This window comes from Capsicum annuum, unplaced genomic scaffold (genome assembly GCF_002878395.1).
Source record: "Capsicum annuum cultivar UCD-10X-F1 unplaced genomic scaffold, UCD10Xv1.1 ctg82541, whole genome shotgun sequence".
In the NCBI taxonomy this organism is placed as follows: Eukaryota; Viridiplantae; Streptophyta; class Magnoliopsida; order Solanales; family Solanaceae; genus Capsicum; species Capsicum annuum.
Window position 1 is genome coordinate 333,081 of NW_025893345.1, and position 6,924 is coordinate 340,004.

The window sequence follows — 6,924 nt, forward strand, 5'->3', positions numbered from 1 at the left end:
ATTTAATATTGTGAATTTTATATTTCTACCATGAGTTGATATTTCAAGTGCTTTCAAGATATGTGTCAAGCTTTAAGCTTCCTTAGGACAAATTGGATTATTGAGTATATTGATTCATGAGATTGAGTTATTACAATGAGTCTTGATATTTCCTCAAAGTCATTGATGTTGCCATGATTTAATGAATTGATACAATTTGATATTGAGGAAGATTGATTTAATTTGAGTTGAGTCGAGTTAAGAATCCACAAATTGATTATGATTTGATAAATGAGAAAGAGATTTAATTTGATCTTCATGATAGACCCCTGTGATGTTTGTGGTGGATTTCCTAATGCGTTCTGAGCTTGTGTCTGGGAGTAGTATTTAGCACCGAGCGAGAAATGTGGTATTTCCCCCGAAACTATGTGCCACCGTAGGATTGGTATTGATATTTGTGGGCCAGAGGCCAAGTATGAGATTGTGATCACTAAATTGAGGTTGTACTCCCTGACAAAAGTACGACGCTCCCACCAATGTGGGGTTCTCTCCTTAAGAGGGAAAAATATTGGACTTCATGTAGCTCACATGGTTTATGTCGGTCATAAGAACCTCCCATGTCCATAAGAGTTGAGTTTCTTGAATTACCAATTCACTCCGAGTCTTGGGTTAAAGAGTTGAGTTGTTTATGGTAATTTATGAGGTTTTTATCATACGATTTATTTAATATGAGATCATGAAAAGTGTGTTTCAATCTAACTCAAGCCAAGTGAGCCATCATTGTACATATGCATATTTTCATGAAATTGATGATGATATTTACATTATTGCATGCACCCCCACATACTCAATACATTCCAAAGTGTTGACCTACATATTTTCCTATGGGCTATATTTTCTCATAATCTAGGTTCAGATACTCAGCCGCAGCCACGTTAGCTATATTCAGATGCCTCGCTACATTTCCTCAGTGGTGAGTCCTCATGGTTCGACGACCGTGTTTATATTTTTGTGATATCATTTTGTTGTTATGCCTTTCAGTACTGTTGAGTCAGTTTGGGGTTTGTCCTAAAGGCTCCTTGATTTTGATGTATAGAGGCTTTGTCAGACTAGAGGGATGGTATGTATAGACATTCAATATATATTTTGGTTGTACAGTTTAGCATTCTCCAGTATCACTCTTGAACCCGATATGATATATCTATTTATTATGCATGACTATTGTTGAATTGAGTTCCTTGAGGTAGTGTTTGGCTCCAAGGGTTAGCTTGGGGCTACGTGTAGCCTTAAGCATCGTGTGACGTATCGGGATGGAAATTTTGGGGCGTTATAGTTTTCAAAGAATTGTGTGTTTTATGCAATATTATGGTTTTTGGTGTCTTTAAGAGCCTTATAGTTGGCTTCAGTCAACATTTTTTGATCTGTGCATCAGATGGCAAAACAAATTGCGCTAACAGATCTGGAACATCGATTTTAGGATTGTAACATAGTTATTGTGGTTTTATTGCTTTTAAATCTCATTTTGACCCTCGGTTCGAAAAGTTGTAATTTTAGATTTTGGAGTTCAACTTTGTGAAAATGACATCTTTTCAAAATTCTGATATCATCATTGAGTTCGGAGCGTCGAATTTGATAAGGTAGCATAGTTTGTTTGTGTTCACGGGATTCCAGAAGAATCCCAAGAGGCCCGTGGAGACTTGGAATTTTACCAAGTCCCTAAGTGGTGCACCACTCAGTTGGTGCATTCCTGATCGCGAAGCTATTATGCAATCGCGATTGGGCATGTAGGTTAAGTGTCCCGACCGGACACCCTTTCTGCGATTGTGACACCCATATCTTTCAGGTACAGTGATTACGACACTAGGTCCACGATCGTGATGTCTGGGTATATAAATACTCATGTCTCACCATTTTTTTTACCATTTTTGTGACTTTGAGCTCAGGTTTTTGTGACTTTGTCCTATTTCTTCCACTTCGAAGCTCGGTTAAGCTCCATAACACCTATTTCAATTATTTTCTTCAAGCTTTATCATCTATTTCTTGTTTTAAACTTGAATGAAAGTATGGAATTTAGAAATTTTAGCCCGTAAGGATTAAAAGTTGTATTTCTCCAATATAAACCCTAATTTCAAACCTTTTTCACTTGGGTGAGTTTCTAATCCTGTAATTATCCATTTTTCCTCAATTTCATCTTCAAAATAACTCCAATTCTTGATTTTAAAATGGATTTAAGGGATTTTACCAAGTTAAGCTTGAAAATGGGTTTTCTTTAATTTTAAACCTCGTTTTAAACTCGTTTTTGTGTAAATTTTCAGCTGCAGACTCCTAAAAATATAAAGAACATATTTTTGAAATAAAGTTACAATTTTTTCCTTCCTTTTTGAAAACCTGCTTTTAGGGTCCGTTTTGACCACGACTTGAAAATGGGCAATATGGATACCATTGGCTTTCTTTTGATACATAAATTCTATATTTCAATATTTTATGTAATTTTACATCCGTTCATGAGGAGTAAGGCATTGATATTGAAGGCTTTTGTTTCAGTTTTCAGCATTCGAGGTGGGTTATGGCTTAACTTCTTTCAAACTGGAATGGGTAGTTAATTTTGATACAAAAGCATGTTAAGAGTGTGGGAACTAATCATGAAAAATGGCTATCTTATTGTGTTGTGCTGAATGGGCGCCAATATGTGATGTATTTGGTTGTTTTGAGATATTATGTGCTATTGTGTCATGTGGGATCCTATGTGATGTTGATAGCCTATATACATGAAAAATAATTATATCTTGTATGATGAAAAGCCTATTGTGTTACCAATTATGTATTCTGATGTGTTCATACTTTATTGGCATATGAATCATGTTGGTTTTCATGGATGGATGGAAACATTGAGGGTGTTTGGCTTACTTGGTTGGTCTGTTGGTTGTATATGGAAATATTCAATGTGGTTGGTTATGATAATTACATCCTTATGTCATGTACATTCATGAAACATTGGTACCACTGTGGAAATATTAGAAAAAATATGAAACACTGGCTTTTACTGATAGAAAATATGACATCTTATAACCCCCCTCCCAAAGGATATGCCAGGGAAGAGATATGGATATGGATTGTATACAGGTTGACGAAACCCCATGGGTCCCACGTCGGGAAGCTATAGCTATGTAGATGTATACGAAGGCTGTATGACTGTCTCGGAGGTTTTGTGATGAACTCATACATTACATCATCACCATCATCATCACTTTCATTGTATTTACTTTACTATACTTGTGATGTGATTGTATTTTTATCTTGACTTATTACCTTTTCATTTGTTATATCGTTCTTTACTTATACTTGATATGCTCATATATATTGTTCTTTTGTACTTGCATATGGTCTAATGCATACTTATGGTCCGATCTGGTGTTTGTTGTAATATATATGAGTATTATAAATCTGTTAGTGCAATTGGTGTGGGCTACCACTGTGAGACATTTTCTGATTGCAGGTGACTTACCCTTAGTGTATATTTTGTATGTTTTCTTATCTAATTTGCTCAGTCGACCTATGATACCTACTGCATACAAGTGGACCGTACTCACTCCTACTATGCCCTTCTAGTGCATTTCCTGGATCAGGTATGCCTCACATTGATTGTTTCGAGCGATATTTGGAGCTTTACGAGGTTGCAATGGATCTCATGCATTTGATCCTACTACTACCTCTTCTTATTAGACTATGTCTTTATTATATTTTGGAGACAAAGTTATTCTTATGTATTGTGTTTTCTTGAGTTGTATTAGTAGTTCTTACACTGTGACACCAGGTTTTGGGAGTTATGGCATTCTTGTTTATGTTTCTTTCCGCTTCCATTATATTGATATGGTTCGGCTTTATTCTAGGTGCCTTGCCTTGGGTTTTGTATGCTAATTTCTCTTTTGTATTGATTTGTGTGATGGTCTTACTTTTCAAGGTTCACCGAGATGAGTGCCATCATGATCCTTTAATTTTGGATTGTCACAACTGAATTGATCGAAGCTTACAAGAAACAAGAATCTTTCTCGAAACAAAAGTCTAGTATTGAGTGATTTGTTAAAGGGAAAGTCAAATCTAAGTTCTTTCATTCTATTGTGAAAGGGAGAAAAAGGAGGATAAATCTCACAAGTATACATGATGAGCACGACAACTGGATCTGTAGTGATGATAATATTGCTCAACAGGCTATCCAATTCTTCGAGAAACAATTCATTAAGGAAGATATTTTTTGGATGACACTATCATGAATTGCATTCTGAAGATAATAAATGATAAAGACAATACTCTGTTATTGTCCCTGATGTGAAAGATATCATTTTCCCTATGAGCATATATAGTGCATCGGGGCTAGATGGTTTTTCTAGCAAATTCTACCACACATGCTGGGGTATTATCAAAGAGGACCCTTTTCACATGATTCTTGATTTGTTGCAGTATCCCTCTTCTTAGATCCCTTACTCATAGCTTCCTTATTATAGTTCCTAAAATTGAGTCACCTCAGTATTTTTCTGACCTCAAACCTATTAGTCTTAGTAACTTTTCTAATAATATCAATTCTAAACTCACGAGTCAAAGATAAACTCCTATCATGTAGAAACTTGTTTATCCCTACCAAAATAGTTTCATTAAAGGGAGGTCTATCTCAGAAAACATCATCTTGACTCAAGAAATGGTTCAAAACATTAATCAGTCCCCTCAACATAGTAATATTATTTTGAAACTGCATATGACAAATGCCTAAGACAAGATGGACTGGAGTTTTCTATGTTCGGTCATGAGGAGAATGTGTTTTTTCTAACTTATGGATTGACAAAATATGGAGTCCCCAAACATAGTATTAATTATATTAAATTTGATACATGTGTAACTCATTTAGAATCCAACACCAAATAACCCCTACTGTATAATCTTGTTGTAACGCCCCGATTTTCTGAATCGGAATGCTACGCGGTGCTCATGACCCCGAGGGACCACAAGCTAACCCATGACTGATATTGTACCTATACACTGCATAATATGTGAATATAAGTGTGGAAACATGAACTGAAAGACCATAAGGTTCAAAACTAAACATAATCTGAATAATAACATTATCTGAATAAAGTGGTATCACAATACCAAAACAAAATTGAAATACTGAAGTCTGAATCTAGTTTGTAATCTAGTCTGAAATCCTCTAACTATCTGAAGTAGGGAGTGGAAGGAATATGTCTCGAACTAAATCCTGACTACTAAAAGCCAAACTGAAATATTGAAGTAATAAAGTAGTAATCATGTCCTCGGAGAATAAGGACTCACTGCTAACTCTGACTAGTGAAATCTGCAATGCTACTGCTGCTCTAGAACTCGTGCCTCTGAACCTATGGTGTAATATAAGAGAAAGCACCATAGCACAAATATGTTTGTACGTATGAATGTACTGAGTATACGAGAGAGGTAGGCTAAATTCAAAGGGTTTTATATGCATGAACAATGCTGACTAATATGAACGTGAAAATACATACATACGTAAGTAACTATAATTAAACTCGTGATGATACTAACTACTGAGTCTGAATTTTGACAACATGAGTTTACTGATACTGAGATACTGAATAGATAAATGACTATGCCTGATAGTTCAAATTATGAAGAACTGGTCTAATTGACTGTGTCTAACAGTCCTGAACTGAATACTGATAACGTAAGCTATGACGACTGATATAACTGATATGTCTGTGATGATTGGCCTAACCGATGTAACTGGTACTGACCGACTGTATCTGACAGTCTAAATCTTCTAATAATGATTAAGAGTAACTAAGCTTGAGATCAGGCCTAACTAACGGGTGATCTTTGGAACTGATATTGAGAATACTCAACTGCATCTGAGACAGAGATCAAGCCTATCTGATGGGTGACCTTTATAAGTACTGATACTGAATGACTTTATGTTAAACCAAGCCTATCTAGCGGGTGATCTATGAATCTGTGGAACTATCTGAGTTCCTTACTGAGATTGATGACTGTATCTGACAATCCTGATTTCTAAGTTCTACTCTGAAGACTTATACTGAAACTGTAACTGTAGGAGTGCTCATTTAACCGACATGCCCTGAATCTGAACTGGTGTGGTCCAACCTATAACCCAGCTGGAAGGGTGTCAATACCGTGCCACGAGTAAAGATCTCTCTGGTCAAGCCTATCTGACGGGTGACCCTCGCAGGATGTCAAACCTAAGGCAATATAATAGTCAAGCCTCTCTGATGGGTGAAAAGCCTTTTTTTGATGGGTGACTCCTATATCTTGCACTAGCTACGCAGTTCTGGAGTTCATGGAGTGCTCCTAATGACTTTTTCTCTCTGACGAGGCACTGCCATCTCTGCACTCTCTCGGTGCTAGTTCCTACTCCCAACTGAAAGACTTTGAACTGATTGTTAGAGCTTGTACTTGATCTGAACTGAAGCTATTACTGATTTTCTTACTTGACTGAGCTGACTGAGATCACTTGGTTCCGTTATCTGATGGAATACTACTGAATCTATTATCTGAATGAATGATACCAAGTTCTGAATTGATTTCTTGAATGCTACTGAGATCTAAGCTGAGTACTGAACTGAAGCTGGAATGATAACGATACTTAGATCACTGAGATTTCTTAAGTTCTATAACTGTCTGAAAGTTCTAAATTCTATAACTGACTGAGTTCTACTGATCATAGCATGACTGAGATTATCTTGAGACTGACTCGGCTCTAGGCACACAGTTATATTTTTCGGGTACAAGTACCCCCAGGACTCGATGGAAGGAAACTGACACATATGATACTTCTTGATCATAGGTATAACATCCACAATTCATAATACCGTAAGTAGGAGATTTTATACTACACATAGTTCTCAACACCTTATACATGAAAGGGAATACATATAACATGGGTAT